Raw genomic sequence first — 15675 nt, 5'->3', positions numbered from 1 at the left:
CATTTGCCAGGTAGTGACGGTAGCTCTGACTTTTAGCCCAGCTCGCACTAGCAAGGTCCCACAGCTTGCACGCTGCCTTGGGGTCCGCCTGCCTCCACGCTCCGTGTCGGCAACCATCGCTGTTCCTGGGAGACCACGTGTGGATGCTGCCGAGGGACACATTCCCCTACTGGGGGGCAGGTTGGGTCAGCTGACTTTCTAGGCCCTCCCCTCTTCAAGATGCTAGGAGCCTGGGCCGCTACGGAAGGTGATCGGGAGAGCAGAGCCCGAGAGCTTCTCTGGGTGGAGGCGGATGATGGCAGAGCGGAGAGGCCTTGGCAGGCAGCAGACGGGTCTATGCTGGGTGTTTAGGCGTCAGCAGGGTTGTGGGATTAATTGAGACTGGCAGGGAGGGGGTTGGTGAGCCTCAGGAGGGAGGGGGACGTGTGTGGGTTGCAGGACTGCGGAGTCCCCTGCTGAGAACTGCAGGCCCCGAGGCCCCCAGGTAAGAGGAAGTAAGGGGGGGGGGAGCTCTGACTCAGGCTCCTGTTGACAAATAGGCTGGATTCCTTTAACTCCGCTGGACTTTGCCCTTTCAGAATGTATAGCCCGCGTCAGCACACTGCTAATGGGGCTTTGAGAGTCTCCTTTTGATGAGCGCGTCCCAGAAAGCAGGTATTAGCCATTTCTGCTTGGGAGGCAATGAAGGCATTTGCAGCTGAAATCGGCTTTCCTGGACGCCCTAATAAAGCAGAGACTTTCAAAGCCCCATTAGCAGTGTGCTGACTGCAGCTTTACATCTGTACTAGCCCCGCTCCGAGGGGAGCGCTGGGCGCTCATAGCCCAAACCCTAATGGATGACCAAAGGCAGCACCTTTTCCATCCATGGGCTGTGAGCTCCTGAGAGTAGAGAAGTCCCTCACTATCCTGGGATAGTATGGTGCCTGGCACAAAGTAGACAGACTCTCAGTAAATCCTTAGGAATTGGTAACTGTCTTCGTGTGTGTGTGTCGGCGGGGGGAGTCTTCTGCTACAGGGAGTTGGAGCATTACATTATGGACAACTTCAGGCTGGGCACCGGCCCCTGGGGAGCACTCCATATGCGTATGAGATGGGTGAATGACAGGGGGGCGGGGGGAGGGAAGGGAAGGGAAGGGACAGTGTGGAAGATCAGGAGAAGTGGCTCTTCCCCTCCCCCTGCCCCCACGTGCCAGTAGGAAAATGATATTTCTCTCTCAGCTGGGAGTCACTGAACTTCTCCACAAGTATCGGACCCCACAGCCTCCATGTTTCCCTGGAATGAAACCAGAGGACCTTTCTCCTGTTTGGTCTCAAAGGTGGGACGTGGCCCGGGGACAGAGGAGCTCTTGTCGCCAGGCTCTTTTACGGGTTGTGTATGCCAAGGAACTAACCTAGGCAGGTTGCTCTTGCTTCTGGGTGAGGTGGCTGAACCTTCCAGAAGTTCTGTGCCTTGTCCAGATTCACACAGATGTAAATGACGGAGCCAGAATTCACATCCAAATCAGGCTGCCTGCTAAGCTCACACCTCTCCAGCCACCTCCCGCTTTCCCTCGGACCTCAGAGCCCGGTGAGACCATCCTGATGTCAACTGTTGCTAGACCAGCCCCTCCACCTGCCTTACCCCTGTGCACACACCCTTGCAGGCAGCAGTCTGGACGTGGATGTTTCGAACTGTCCATCAACGTCTTCCTCCTCTGCGATCCAAAGCCGATTCTTGGAGAGGGGGGGGATTTGTGGGTGGCCCGGTGCACCTGCCCTGTTAGCCACCAGCCTCCCTCGGACCAGATGGCGTTTCTCCAGGTGGGTTATGCCCACCACACCCCTCATCTCCTTCTGAGTGTGTGCAGTTTCAGATGAGACCTTCCAAGAAGCTCTGGAAAGGGAAATAAAGAATAAATAAATCAATGGGACGAAACAGATAAATAGATAACTATGCCGTTGGCCAGAGCCGCCTGCCCTTGTATGTTTATCCCGGCTGTTTGTTTGACTCTTCACGTGCCTGGTCTCGCGAAGGTCTTCTGCAAGCCACTGGTGTGTGACGGGCTCTTTGCCCCGTCGTTCTGCCGTTTGAGTATTTCCAGTCAGGATTTAGTCACTGCACATCTTTGAGAGTCCTCTAATCAGAGAAATTAACTCTCATCAGACACAGGAATTAATCTTTGTTAGTGTTGTTGTCAGTCTAACTTTGCCTTCCTCGGTGCCAGACGTGAGGGGGGCGCCCTAGGAGGACGCTGCCCGCCACGGCCGCGGTAGGGGCCTGCAGGGAGTGGAGGCTGGCCTCTCCTTCCTCCCCAGTGGAGAGGTACGTAGGACCCCAAGGAGGTCTGCTCCGGTGCTCAGCGCCGAGCAGTACTCCGTGCAGGCTTTCAGAAACACGGAGGCACTAGCAGGTATGAAAGATGCCATGGTGGGCAGGGAGAGGCGGTCCTCTGGGAAAGATGCCAGAACAAAATGGCAACTCAGATGTTGGCAAATGATGAGCGGAGTTCTCTACCGTCCCCAGTTTGTTAAAAACCCAGATGTGTATATATATCTTCAACATCCTTCCATGGGGGCGTGTGTGGTGGGGGTGAGGCGGGGAGCAGGAGGATGGGGACGGACCCTTGGCTGCATTTGTGAAAAGTTTGGAGCTGACATCGAACTCTACCATCTTCAGGCCTAGGAAACGTATTAAAATCAAGGACTATCAGGTTGCCGCAGAGTAAATAAACATGACGTTAATACAGACCTCCATAATATATATTTCATATCCTCTCATTGGCTCATGGAAAATATATTACGGAGAATTGTCTGTTAACATCACACTTACTCACAGGGCTGTGCTTGATTTTGTTCATGTCAAGCTATCTGTGCACTCGTCAGTAGATATCACCTGTCATCCGTATTCTTCCACAGAGTTTCATTTTAAGTAACAACATTCTCTCGCATAGACACGTCTTTTTCATAATTCGAAAACCTGAGTGTTTCTGAGCACTAGCCTGGGAATCAGAAGAGATGCCCTCCAACTTGCTTCTTCACAGTATATGTACTCTGTGCCCTTGGAAAAGTCACTTCCCTCTCGATCCCTCTCGATCTGTAAAATGTGGTTCTTAGATCTTTCGTGAGTCTTCGAGTAGCTTCTGAGAACGTCGAGCAAGGGAATGGCCTTAGCTATCTGTGGGGCGGAAGAAAGGGGATCAGACTTTTTTTTTTTTTTTTTTATAATTTGGCGTACAGTGGCCAGAATTTATGCCACTTGTATGACCATATGTCAGAGCCACCGGAGTATCCCACCTGGATAGGGCTCTCTGTTTCACACTCTCCATTTCTTGGATCATTGCTTTCTCTGCTACTGGGATTAAAAAAAAAGAAAAAAACCCTTCAAGACAAGTCACTTTCTCACTGGCCTGTGACATGCTACATGAACTGTCTATATTACGGAGGCACCCACGGATGCTGCCAACCTTGATTCATACCTTGGTGACCTCATGGATCACTGACAGCCATGCCACCTGGCAGGCGGCCTGGAAGTCACCGGGGCCTGTTGGGAGCCCCAGCTGCACCTTCATTTTGCAGGTGACCACCGGGCCCGGCAGCTACCCTTGGGTTTCCAGCCTACTATTGTCAGTTAAGGAACAATCGCATCCTCAAATCAAAAGTCAGGAATTCTAGGAGGATCAGTGCTGCTCACAGAGCGGAGTGGTGACTTGCAGAAGCACAAGGAGATAACAAAGTCTCTTTCAGACATCTTTTCATAATGCAAAGCCCTAGGTAGCCGATAAACAATGCACTGCCGGCCAGCCGTAGTCCTTGCTATCTTGTTGACGGAAGCATTCATTGCAAGGCTTCCCGGGCATCCTATTATGGGGGAAAGGAGGACTCTGACCACTTCTGCATAGTGTAGATTAATCTGTGGGCTGCATGACACCTTTACTTTGTGGTCCTTGTCTCCTTGGGTGTCATGAGGGAGTATGAGTTATTCTCTCTGGTTTTGGACACTTGCTTTTTTATCTTTTTGCTGCCTTTGATTTTTACTTTTGGCTCCAGGGAAGGCGAGTTGTCGTGGATAGAGCCTTGTGCCTCGTTTAGCATGCTGTGTCCTGGAGGAGTATAATTCTGCACACTCATCAATGGGTTCAGGGCCAAGGTTACCAGATCTCCCTTCTTGGCCTTCATGTTCAAATGATCTCATCAGATCAAATGAGGAACGGCACTGCAAAACACTCCGCCCCCCCCAAAAAACATAACCTCTTCCTCCCGCACCTAGGAAGGCGTCCTAACTTCGCCTTCCCCAAGTGGAGGACAGGAGATTGGGGAAGGATTAAAGGAAGAGGCTGAGTGATACGGGTCAATGTTATTTTCTGAGAACACTGGTCCTTACAGATCACTTGGCACTAAAAAAACTCACTATTTCTCAAACTTGCAAATTAACCCCCTGTTTAGGGCCTGGATCTTAAATAATGCTACACACTTAAAAATATAATATTATAATATATAAAATATGAAATATAATATATACAATACTATTAATATATTATATATAATGGGACTAAAATAAATTAATATAAATATGTTATATAATACAATCTATATTATATTATTATGCAATATAATATATTCTATTATATAATACATTAAAAATAATATATTATATTTATATACAGTATTATATATTTATGTTAATTTATTTAATTATTAATTCTATTAATTATATAATAACTATTAATATAATATACATTTTATATATATATATATATACACAATGGGACTAAAATAAATTTAAAGTATGATTTCTCTCTTTCCCTATGGTTCTATGGGAGTCAGTGAGCAATGCCATGGAGAAAAAGAGCAGTGGTTTTGAAATCAGATTGGAATTTGTCTGTGTTCCCACCATCTCTATGTCCCCATTTACAAGTCTGTAAAGTAGGGATAATAATACCTTCTTTGTTCTTGTTGTGAGGTTTAAGGTGTCTGTAAAGAGCATGGCACTTCTATACATAAGGGCTACTTCTATGGGAGCATAATACCTTCAGAGAAATGTGACGAGGCTGCTTTCGTCACCCTTCCTGTCCAGATGTGCAAAGGACCAGCAATCTAGGTTAGTAACGGATTTGATCTGTGAGTGGCAGGGAGGGCAGATTTGCCTGCCTGGGGGCTCCCAGCGGTTTGTCAGGGAGATGGGTGACCGCCTGGCTGCCAGTGAGGGAATGAACACTTTTTGTATTTTTCTAGGTAGGGAGAATAGTCATGGCTTGGGTCCTGCAGGGTGAGATTTACCTGGCTTGAAAAAGAATACTGGCCACAATCCCTTATCAAAACCCCTTGGGGCCAGATACATTTCTGAATTCAGAATTTTTTAGATTTTAGAAAAGGAATATGGTACAGTTACTATATATTATATAATAACCCCGCGGAGTCAAGAGCAGCAACTTGTAAGGGAAAACCATTCAGATTTGTGCAGCAAATATTCATCCTAAGTGGGATAAATGAGAGCTACAAAGAAACTCAGGTCAGTTCAGGTCAGGTTTTACTGCCAAATGAGTTACGAAAAATCTTTCAGTATTCAGGGCTTTTTGGATTTCAAAATTGCAGACTGTTGATTTATAATAATACTAGAGGAGATGATAAGTAATAACAACAGTTGCATTTAATAAGTGTTTTCCTGGTGCCAGGGACTCTAAGTGCCTCATGTACATTTTCTTATTTGTTCTCTAATGACTGTCCTGTGTGGTTGGCATTATCTTCCTTGTAGCGATGGGGAGAGAGTAAGGCTCAGAGATATTAAGCAACTTGCCCCAGGTTACACAGCCGGTGAATGGCAACTCTAGATTCTGAACCTCGAACCAGCGGATTGCAGAGTCTATGCTGATGAAGATAGCTGAATGTTTTCCCTGTGCAGTAGAGGTTGCCTTCCCCTGGAGTTCAGAGAATTTGTCTCGCGGATGATGGAATATTGGTGAGGCTGTTTTAACCAGGCTGGACCTGTCTTACATTGGCTAGTAGCCGAGAGGTACGAAGGCATGAGAGGTAAAGGGGGTGTGGATGGCATAGACCTGGCCATTTCAGTGTTGGTAAGCAGGCCATATTGATGGCCACCCGGCCCAGACAGCCTTTGACCTTGGTCTGGTCTCCTACTCTTAAAAAAAAGCTTCCTTCAGCTTCGAGTGGCCTTCCTCTGAACTCAGCTGTCCCAAAAGGGTAAGTGACCTGCCTCAGGCCCAGACCAGGCCTCATCTCTGTGTGTGACCTCTATTGTGTGGGTAGAGTACTACAGAGGAAAAAAAAAATCCTAATGAGCCTTAATGTGGGAGGAAATGGCCATCCTAAAAATAACGCCAGGCCCTGTGGAGTAATGACATCATTAGCCAACTCCAGCCTTGAGGGATTCTAAGCACTTTTGACTAGACATTTTATTTTAGCACAAGATGTATCAAGTAGATCTATTATGCTTGTCAGCCCAAGCAAGGGTTGCAAGGCAAGAAGCAAGTGAAAGGCACATGTGAAGGGCCTTGACACTTCCTTTAATCACATTTTCCATAATTGGAAGAGTTGCTATTTCTGAATCTTTGGCTGGGCAGTCTTCATGACCACAACCAAACAGATCTGGGAGGAGAAGAAATTCTATGGTCTGGAGAGGGCCTGACATTTTCACTTACTTCTAAGTCTTGGGGAGGAGAAGGGGCCTGGGGAACCGGACTGACCAGAAGCTGTGGAGGAAAAACAGAAGTAGATGTTATGGAGAATTCCTCCCCACCAGGACTGGCCTTCTGTTCTCAGCTGATGAGGGAGCAGAAGGTTTCCTCCTTCCCCTGGTCCTTGGCCTCACTGCACTGTGCCTGAGACAGCACCCTCCCTCCGTGTGGCCTCCTCTGCTGGACCATGAACTCTGTGAGGCCAGGATCGGGCCCATCCAGATCCTGGCCCGGGCTTCATCCCCAGTGCTCAGTAAAGTGCCTGGCAGGTAGTAAAACCCTTAGTAGAAATTTGTTCAATCAGATCAAGGGACGGCTAGTTCATTTTATAAAGAGTGGGGGATTATTGTACATATCACTGTTTGGTCACTTGTAAGAGGTTGTCGTTCATATACTCCAACCCGGAGAAGAGAAGAGAAGGCCAGCCCTTCTCGAAGAAGGCATAGCTGTGAAGTATGCTTTGGGCTAGGAGAACCCCAGGCCTCCCTTCATGGAAATAATGACGAAGACCCTTCAGATCTCCTAGCTTCGCAGAGGGGCCAGCAGAATAAATGACATTATACCTCCTCGCGTTTCCAAGACAGGTCAGCCTACGGTTGAAACTCAGACTTGAAGGGGTTTCCCCTTTCCCGTTACATGTCCTGCAGTGAACATGGCTGTGCGATGGCTGTGGGCTCATCTCCCCGGGGATGGGGGAGGAGGATGCACGAAAGGCGAGGTGTGACCACTCTTTGTGCCTGGCCACATACTTGTTTCTCCCCAGAACAAAATGTCTGTTTCTGCTGCTTCCCTCTCTCCCTCCCTCCCTCCTGTGACCTCCTTTCCCACTTGTAGTCCTGCTCAGCCTTCCCTCTCTTTGCTCTAGCCCCCTGGGGCCTGTCATAATTAGAAAAGGAGGAAGGAGGGGAGCCATCTGAGCCCACCGGGGCTTTTGAGGGAGCTGGGACTGCATGCTGGGGACCTGGGGCTGCAAAGGTTTTGTTGTCTTTCTTCTTTTCCAACCACGGTACCTGCCAACACAGGCAGGCCCTGCGCAAAGTCAAGGAGGGGGCGGTGCCAGAAACACATGGCTTTGAGCAAAGGGACGCGAGTAGAAAAATGCGAGCGTGTGAGTGTGTGTGTAACAATGTGTACGACCATGGTGTGGATTTATGGTGTGTTGTGCCCCCCACTCTGATGGGGGAGCCATGCAGAAAAATTTTTTTATTGGGAACTATAGTCCATGTCAACTTTGGGAGAACAACTTCTCTAGGGACTCCCTTTGTACCACCCCATTCCCATCCTCACATTGCCTTCCCCGGGGCCTCTGGTCTACCTTCATAATGAAAGGAAAGTGGCACTGGGAGGAGGTGGGCAGAACCATTCCCAAGCTTTTCTCCCTGTCCTGAACACCAGCTGTTGGCATGAGCTGAGTATGTTCCTGCTCCGAGCAGTCACACATAGGTTTTTCCAGCTTCTGCTGAGCCAGAGTCTCACTCCCATGCTGGCATTTTCCTGGGCAATGCTGAAGGGATCATTAATCTGTCTTCTTGCTATTTTTCTGCCCAGCCCAGGGGACGACTCTGGCCTATAAATCAGCTCAGTACAGAGTGGGAAAATCCAGGAAGGGATACAATGAGGAGGAAAATAGTTACTCAGAAAGGAGATCGACCTGGTGTGAGACCTACAAAGTTGGGGCAGCAAGGGGGACTGATCTTTTGAAGAAACAACAGGAAGAGAAAAAAAGTGCACCAACCTGGCAGGGCCAGATCTGGGACAAAGGAGATCTAGAATCTGGTCTTCAAGATGTTATTCTAAGCTTCTTGCTTCAGCTAATCTCTCTGGGCTACAACTAGGCCATCTGTTAAGGTGGGATCTCACCGTGCCCTCACTCAGCATTGTGCGTTCCTGGGAACTAAAGCATGTGCAGAGAAACAAAACAAATTCGTACATGCAAATTGTTCAGACCCTCCATATTTGCTCATGCCAGTTAATTAATAAAAAGAACCCATGGTGGGGATTTCTAAATGACGCTCGAAGTGTAGGTAGTATGGCCAGTGGGAAGGGCATTGGCCAGGAAGCCAGCTTGTTACTGATTGTCTGAGTCACTGGATTGCAATCCACTAACCCTTGGCCAACAACTCTGTTCTCTCTTCAAGATCAGTTGGAACTCCAGACTTCCATGACGATGGTGGTTGTTGTCACCACGTGATAAAAAGCACCCACATTCTTCTCATGACTCTTCCACATCTTGGTAATCGTTGATGGGCACCACGGCTTGAAGGGAGAAGAGGTTGCCTCAGCAGGGGTCCATCCCTGTGGGTCCCAGCTCTAGCCCATTGCTCTCCAGGCACGCACTTGACCATGCATTCCCTCTAGGGGGCAAAGTCTGTTCTAGGGGCTTTGATATTGGGAGAGGTAGTTGGGTAGCTCAAAGAACTCAGGCTCTGGAAACAGAGAGACTTGCTTTTAAAGGCCACCCATGAATTAGGGGGCTCCTGGAGAGATCTTTGCCCTGTCTGAGGCCCTGTAACCACATCTGTCAAATGGGATCATAATACCCACCTTGTTGGTTTTTTGTGAGCCTTAACGTGGCACAGAGAGAGCCCCCAGTGGAGTTTCTGGAGCATAGAGGCACTCAGTGAGTTGTGTTACTACTATTACCGGATCATCAACGTGGAAGTCTGCAAAGCAGAAAAGAATACTGGGAATGAATATATCCCTCAGGCAGATGTCTCACAGACCTGGTGAAGTGTGTGTGGGCATGGGTCCGGCTGTGTGCACACGTGTGTGTGAGAGCACGTGTATACCTGTGTGTAAGAATGTGGGAGAATATGTGCCCGTGTGTGTGCATGTGCATGTGAGTGTGTATACCTTTGTGGCTGTGTGTGAGCATGTGAATGGCTGTGGGTGTGATGGGAGTTACACACTTCATAGTTCTCCAAATGGACTTTGCCTTCGTCCTTGCTTTTCTCTCTGCCTGGAATGTCCTTGTCTCCTCCTGCAGCCCCTGGACACCTACTTGTTTATCTAGATTCAATGCAGGTCATCACCTCTGTGTAGCTCCCTGAACTGCTTGGGAAGACTCAGTCACTCTCTCCCTGTTTTCTTCTACCCTTAACGAGGGAAGCAGCAGCAGGTAGAGGGGTGATGGAAGGCGCTTTAGGCTCACATATCATTTGAATTTCAACTCTTCAGCTTGTAACTAAGGGATCTCAGTTGGCTTACCTGACCTTGACCTTTGGAAGCCTCAACTTGCTGATCTGTAACACAGAAATAAGTAATAACAGTGTCTTCCTCACAGGCTTGATACGAGGATTAAACAATATGCATTGAGAGCATTTCGCACAAATAAAATGGTGCATAGTAAGTGCTCAGTCCACATCAGGTATCCTCACTACTCATACTATTGTATTTGCCATGTAGTATTATAATATTAGACTGTTTCTTGTCTATATTCATTTCCTGAAATCTGTAAATTCCTGGAAAGCAGGGACTTTTTCTCTAGCACCTACCAGTAGTCTGACACCCAATAACAGCCAGTAAATGTAAAGGAAAGGCAAGTGTTACTTATCCCCTCCTCCCTACTTCTCATTTGGCCCCTCCAAGGCCCCTCCAGTCTCCCGTCCCGGTACCATCAGAAGGCATGCTTGGGGGCTAGAGTGCAGCCTCATCCCCATACAAAAGACATTCTCAATCAACACACAAAGATCCATGCTGTATCTATACTTAGCAGGCATTCTTCTGGCACATTTTTTACATCCCCAAGGCTATTTTTTTCCTGCAGTTGTCTTCAATGGACTCCATTGAAACCCTAGAAAGCCCCTTCTGGTCCGTCAATGAGTCAATGAGCACGAGGCCAAAACCCGGGAAGGACAACACCCTACTGTTGCTGCTCCATAGAAAGCACCCTCAGCCACCCCAGTCACCCATTGCTCAAACATGCAACACCAAACCAAAGTGCACCCAGTTCATCACCCCGGACGCCGCAGTGCAGAATGCATACAAATGAACCCTTGTATAGAATACAGGCTGTCGGTCTCCCTAACTTGTTATCCCAACTTCATTTTCTCCCATCCCTCCATTTTTCAAAGGGGAACCTGAGCCTTCCTAGTTTCTAAGGCAGTCTACGCGGAGGCAGTGCCTTCCATCCAAGAGATTAGAACTAAATCATGCTCTCTTAGACCCAAGATGGCGCTTGCAGGACCTCGGGGAACCTAGAAGCTGGCTAGTCAGAGCATTTCCTGTGCTTCTACTGTTATTCAGTGCATAGGCCAAGACTTCTATTTCAATGCCCTGCTCTGGAATTTTCTCTCACTCTATTATTTTCTGGGCTGCCTGTCTTGGATGACCTTTAAAACCCTTGCAGTTGGGACTACTGCCCTGAAACTCATCAATGATGGAATCTCTAAGATGGAATCTTATTTGCCTTCCTTCCCAGGACTGGTTCCAACTCTCCACATTCCTCTGCTCATCGCAAGAGTCTTGCTACATAGAGATGTCAGTGCTGTACCCCTTCCCTTGGGAGCCAACCTCACTTGATCTCTGATCTCTAGAATCCCTCAGACTTCCTTTGCCCTTGCCCAGTTTTGTCTGAATGGACCTATACATACTAGACTGTTTGGATCCACCCCAAGGTTCCCGCCAGCCAGGTTCGGCCAGTGACTCTCAGAGCCCCTGGGACGACACGAAGGGATGTAAAATCTCAGTGGCTACGAGCTCCCATGTTCCCTTCTAGGGTAGGTTAAGGGGCCATTCCTGAGCCAGAAGTTTGGCTGAGTATGTGTGTGTGGGCACACACGTGAGTGTGAAAGAGAAAGAGGGGAATTCAGTTTCTGATATGTTCAAAGTGAGGTGCTTAGAGGGTATTCACAGAGAGGTTTCTAGCAGACAACTGGATTACGAAGGTAGAATTCCAGGGAGAAGTGTGGACTGCAGACTCAGACTTGGGAGTCATTAAGACATGTGAGATCACTGATCCATGAGTCTGCCCAGGAAGATCATGAAGAATGAGACTGGGTGGGGGCTGAGGCCCGGGCCCTGAAGATGCCCAGCATTCGTGGGCGAGACAGTGGGAAAGGAGCTGCCGTGGAGTCAGAGGAAGTAGCTGGAGAAATAGAAATAGAATTTGAGAAGAGGGAAGCCATGAGGGAAAAGAATTCCAAGAAAGAGGAATGGTCAGTAAGGCGTGGCCAAAAAGTGACTATGGGGTTTAGTCACGGAACAGCCCTGGTGACTCTGAAAAGAGCCGTCTCCATGATCTTGGGGCCATAGTCAACTGAAGTAGGCTGTGGGGTCCGTGAGGGGTTAGAAGTGAGGGTGCTTTGGAAAAGCTGACCAAAAAGTCAGGAGGTGGGACCGTGGTAGCTAATGAGGAATGTAGGCTGCAGGACTGGCTGGCTTGACTTTTCTTTTGAATGGAAGAGACGAGTATTTTTGAGTCTTGAGGGGAATGGACAGAGGGAATTGACTATAATGAGTTAAAGGTAATGGTTAGAGATGGGGGGACCGATGGAGAGAAATTCCTGGTCAGGCAGCAGGGCATGGGATGTGGAGCACAGGTGGCCAGGTAATCCTTCGGCAGGAGAGGGACCCTCTGTGCCTTTGGACTAACAGCAACCAACCATTAGACAAGGAGCATGGCCAGGAGGATGTCAGGTGGTGGATTGGTGGCCTACAATCAAACATTTGGCAGAGATAAACCACACAGACAAATTAGAGTTGCCTGAACTTGAAATACCTAAAATAATGAAACTCTCCAAGTGGCATTTCAGGGGCTCTGACCCATATTCTCAGTGACCCATGATGGGGCAGCAGGGAGTGCAGGTGACCCTGAAATGCTACCGCATGGCACCTGCCTCGTGCTAATGGAAGATGTAAATCTTTCCAGGAGGAGAGGCCTACCCTGGGAGGTGTTGCTCTCCCAGGGGGGCGGGCTGGGCAGGGGCTTCCCTTGGGGGACGGACGGCGAGGCTCCTCCGTCGGGGCCTCTCCTTGCCCGCTGCCATTTTTCTTCATTATTTCTGCTATGTCACCCGTCATGTTGTCAGTTCCCTTTCAGAATGGCGATAAATGGCGACTCTCATGTGGTGTCCTTAGGGGACACCTGTTATTTATTTCGATGATGGGCAAGATGCCATAGCTAATTAAGAAAAATTGTGGGCTGCCCACAGCCAACCCGTAGTTCCTTGTCAGCTCGGCCCCACAGTCCTTCACCCCACATTGGGGCGATTCCCCCACCAAGAGCTCGCGGGGGCAGGAGATAAGGAATGATGACATCACTCCCTCCCACTACCCCTAGAAAGAGTTCCGTACCTGCCTTCCTGCGGAAGTACAGAGGGACTCACGGGCCTACGCTGCCACTTCAGCAAAGCCTCTGGCCTCCAGGGCAAGGGGGTCGGTCAGGTCCTTCCCTTCTGTCCACCTTGAGAAACCCGGAGACTCAGCCAGCAGCGTTTTCTCCCTCATGACTTGGCAGGGAAGGAAAGGCCATTTCTGTGGCCAGGGCCTCCTGGACACGATGACCCAGATAACTGAAATAACACCTAGCGTGTGCCTGGACTACGTGAGTCAGTCTGGTCTGTCCCTCAGAACAGCAGACCCTGCTGGCCCCACCCATGAGAGGCTAGTTTCTTCGGAATTCTCCAGATTTCTGGGCTCTGTTGAAAGAAGCAGAAAATTTTCGTCTGTGGGTGGAAAAGATCTGACTTAAGAGAGGCAGCTCCTTGCCCTCTGGGGCCAGAAAGGTGAGAAGGGGGCCCAAATGGAAGTGGGAGGACATGTGGGGGCTGGTGGATATTAGAACGGGGTGCAGAGGGCAGGGGATGGGGACTGAACTTCCCCTAAGGGGGTGTCCCTCGTCCTGGAAGTTCTGAGTGGAGGCTTACCCAGGACCAGCAAATGGCCTGGATGTTTGCTGTGCTGTCTGGCCTCTGGGTACTTTGGAATTCTTGGCAGAAATTCTCATTTAACTTTGGGTGCCTGAGTCACCTCCAGGCCTCGTGGCCTCTCTAGGGTCCTGACAAAAGAAAGAGGCACAGAGTCCCTGGGAGGGGCAGGGAAGGGAAGGAAGGTGGGACGGGCGCTGGGAAGGGGGCTGGCTGGAGGCTGGGTCCAAGCCCGGCACGAAGGTGCCGTCTGTGCCCCAAATGGGAGCCGGAAGGAACCCGAGCCTCAGGCCCCGACCCGTGCTCTCAGGCTCATTGTGCCTTCTCTCTCTGTGGGGTTTGCTAGGCTTCCAGTACTTCCTGCTGGTCAGGCTATCAGAGCACTCCCTGAGAAGAAATTACACTGTTTCCCGAGACTCGATAAGTTCAGAGCAGGCTGTTTTCTTCACACCGGGACCCAGCACCGCCTCCCCCTTCTATCTCTTCTTTGATTTCACGTGGTGCTGGCTCCACGGCCCAGCCCCGGGGACAAGGCCCCCTGTGTGTGCCGCCTCCTCCCGCCGCCCTCCATAGCCGTCCCCTGCCCCCCACCACGCCCCTGACACACTCCTGAGGGCCAAGACCAGCAGCCCACAGAGACGGGACCTGGGCTTGGCCTGGCAAGGCCCCGGCAGGTGGCGGGAACTGCAGATGCCTCCGATGAGAACCAGCGGGGCTAATCGGAGCACAGGTTGCTACAGTATTGAAGGAAATAACAATTTGTTGGGTTTCTCTGACTCCCCAGGTCCGGGGAAGAAAACATTCAGGGGGAGAAGAGGAACAAAGAAGAGAAGGGGAAGGAAGACGTGCCCGGATGCATGGGTTTGGAGGCCATTCGGCCCAGCCCAGGCCAGCCGCCATGCCTCCCTGTTTTCGGTACCTGCTCTCCCCCGCACCCAGCCTCCTGGTCAGCAGCAACTGTAGAAACCGCCGGCAACCCCCGAGAAGATCCTTACATCTCTATCTAGATCCTCGGGGGAGATTAGGGTTCCGCTCTCCAAAGTCCAGCTCGACGGTGGGTCAAGAGGCCCACGCGCAGTGAGGAATGCTCCCGCCGCTGTGGAATGAGCAGAGGCCCTTGTCCTTCCTGGAGGGCCAAGCCTTTTGGAATCTTCAGAAACTATGTGTTGTTATTTTTCTTGGGCCACTGTGCCTCTGAGCATTGACCAGTTCTTGTAGGTTCTACTTTTAGGCGGCACAGGTTTGGTGTAAAACAGAGGAAGGGGAGACACAGCAGTGGAAACCCAACATCTCTTGGAAACTCTAGGGACCTGAGAGTCATCCAGCGGGTTTGGGATTGTGACTCTTATCACGAGGAGTGCATTGCAGAACTAATGTGGGAGGCTGGGCCCAGGCTGGGGGTCATGGGTCAGCACTGCCAAGCTCCCGCAGGCCACGGGGTCAGCCCCATGTGTAACTTCAGCTTTTCGGGTCTCTGCTGTTGCCTGAGGTCTCGGCACCCCAGCGGCAGTTACCATCCTGCTCTGGGTAGAAATGTGGAATCTAGGGGCACCTGGGTGGCTCAGTCATTAGGCGTCTGCCTTCAGCTCAGGTCATGGTCCTGGGGTGCTGGGATTGAGCTCCGAGTTGGGCTCCCTGCCCAGCGGGAAGCCTGCTTCTCCTTCTCCCACTCCCCCTGCTTCTGTTCCCTCTCTCTCCGTCTCTCTCTGTCAAATAAATAAATAAATCTTAAAAAAAAAAAAAAAAAGAAATGTGGAATCTGGTTTGGCAGCTTTTCTGAATCTATGATTCTGGAAAACATTTCTCTGCGATTAGGATTTTCTATCCAGGTCCCTCATTACTTCTCTCTGAAAGAAGACTGTGTTCTTTTCTCAATTCAGTTTATTTAGTGAGACCTGGGCCTTAGCGTGTGTCTAAGAGTTCACCGGGCAGATGCTATTTTTTCTTGCATTCATTCAGCAAGCATGTCTGTGTGGTTCTGAATGTTGACTGCTGTGCAGGTATCTTGTTTCCAAAGGTGGGGTCCCTGACTTCAAGGAAAATACAATTTAATGTAGGAAACAGACATAAAAATAATCAACTATGATTGAAGGCTGGATGAAATTAAGGGTTGAACAGCAACATTTGAAATGATGTGT

The 15675-nt window shown here is 49.7% G+C and overlaps 1 long non-coding RNA gene across 1 annotated transcript; it reads right to left on the bottom strand.

Annotated features, from left to right (window-relative positions):
- Positions 1-1638: 1638 nt before the first annotated feature.
- Positions 1639-13089, bottom strand: LOC135362265 (uncharacterized). The gene is made up of 3 exons (XR_010406734.1): positions 12966-13089; positions 9216-9334; positions 1639-1873 (listed from the first exon to the last, which is right to left on the bottom strand). It is a non-coding gene; the product is annotated as an uncharacterized LOC135362265 (long non-coding RNA).
- Between the last annotated feature and the right edge of the window lie 2586 nt (positions 13090-15675).

Source organism: Mirounga angustirostris, unplaced genomic scaffold (genome assembly GCF_029215605.1).
Source record: "Mirounga angustirostris isolate CCGP_5_RB_7025 unplaced genomic scaffold, mMirAng1.0.hap1 SCAF_13, whole genome shotgun sequence".
In the NCBI taxonomy this organism is placed as follows: domain Eukaryota; kingdom Metazoa; phylum Chordata; class Mammalia; order Carnivora; family Phocidae; genus Mirounga; species Mirounga angustirostris.
Note: the sequence above shows the minus strand (reverse complement) of the source record. Positions and strands in the feature narration are given on the sequence as shown.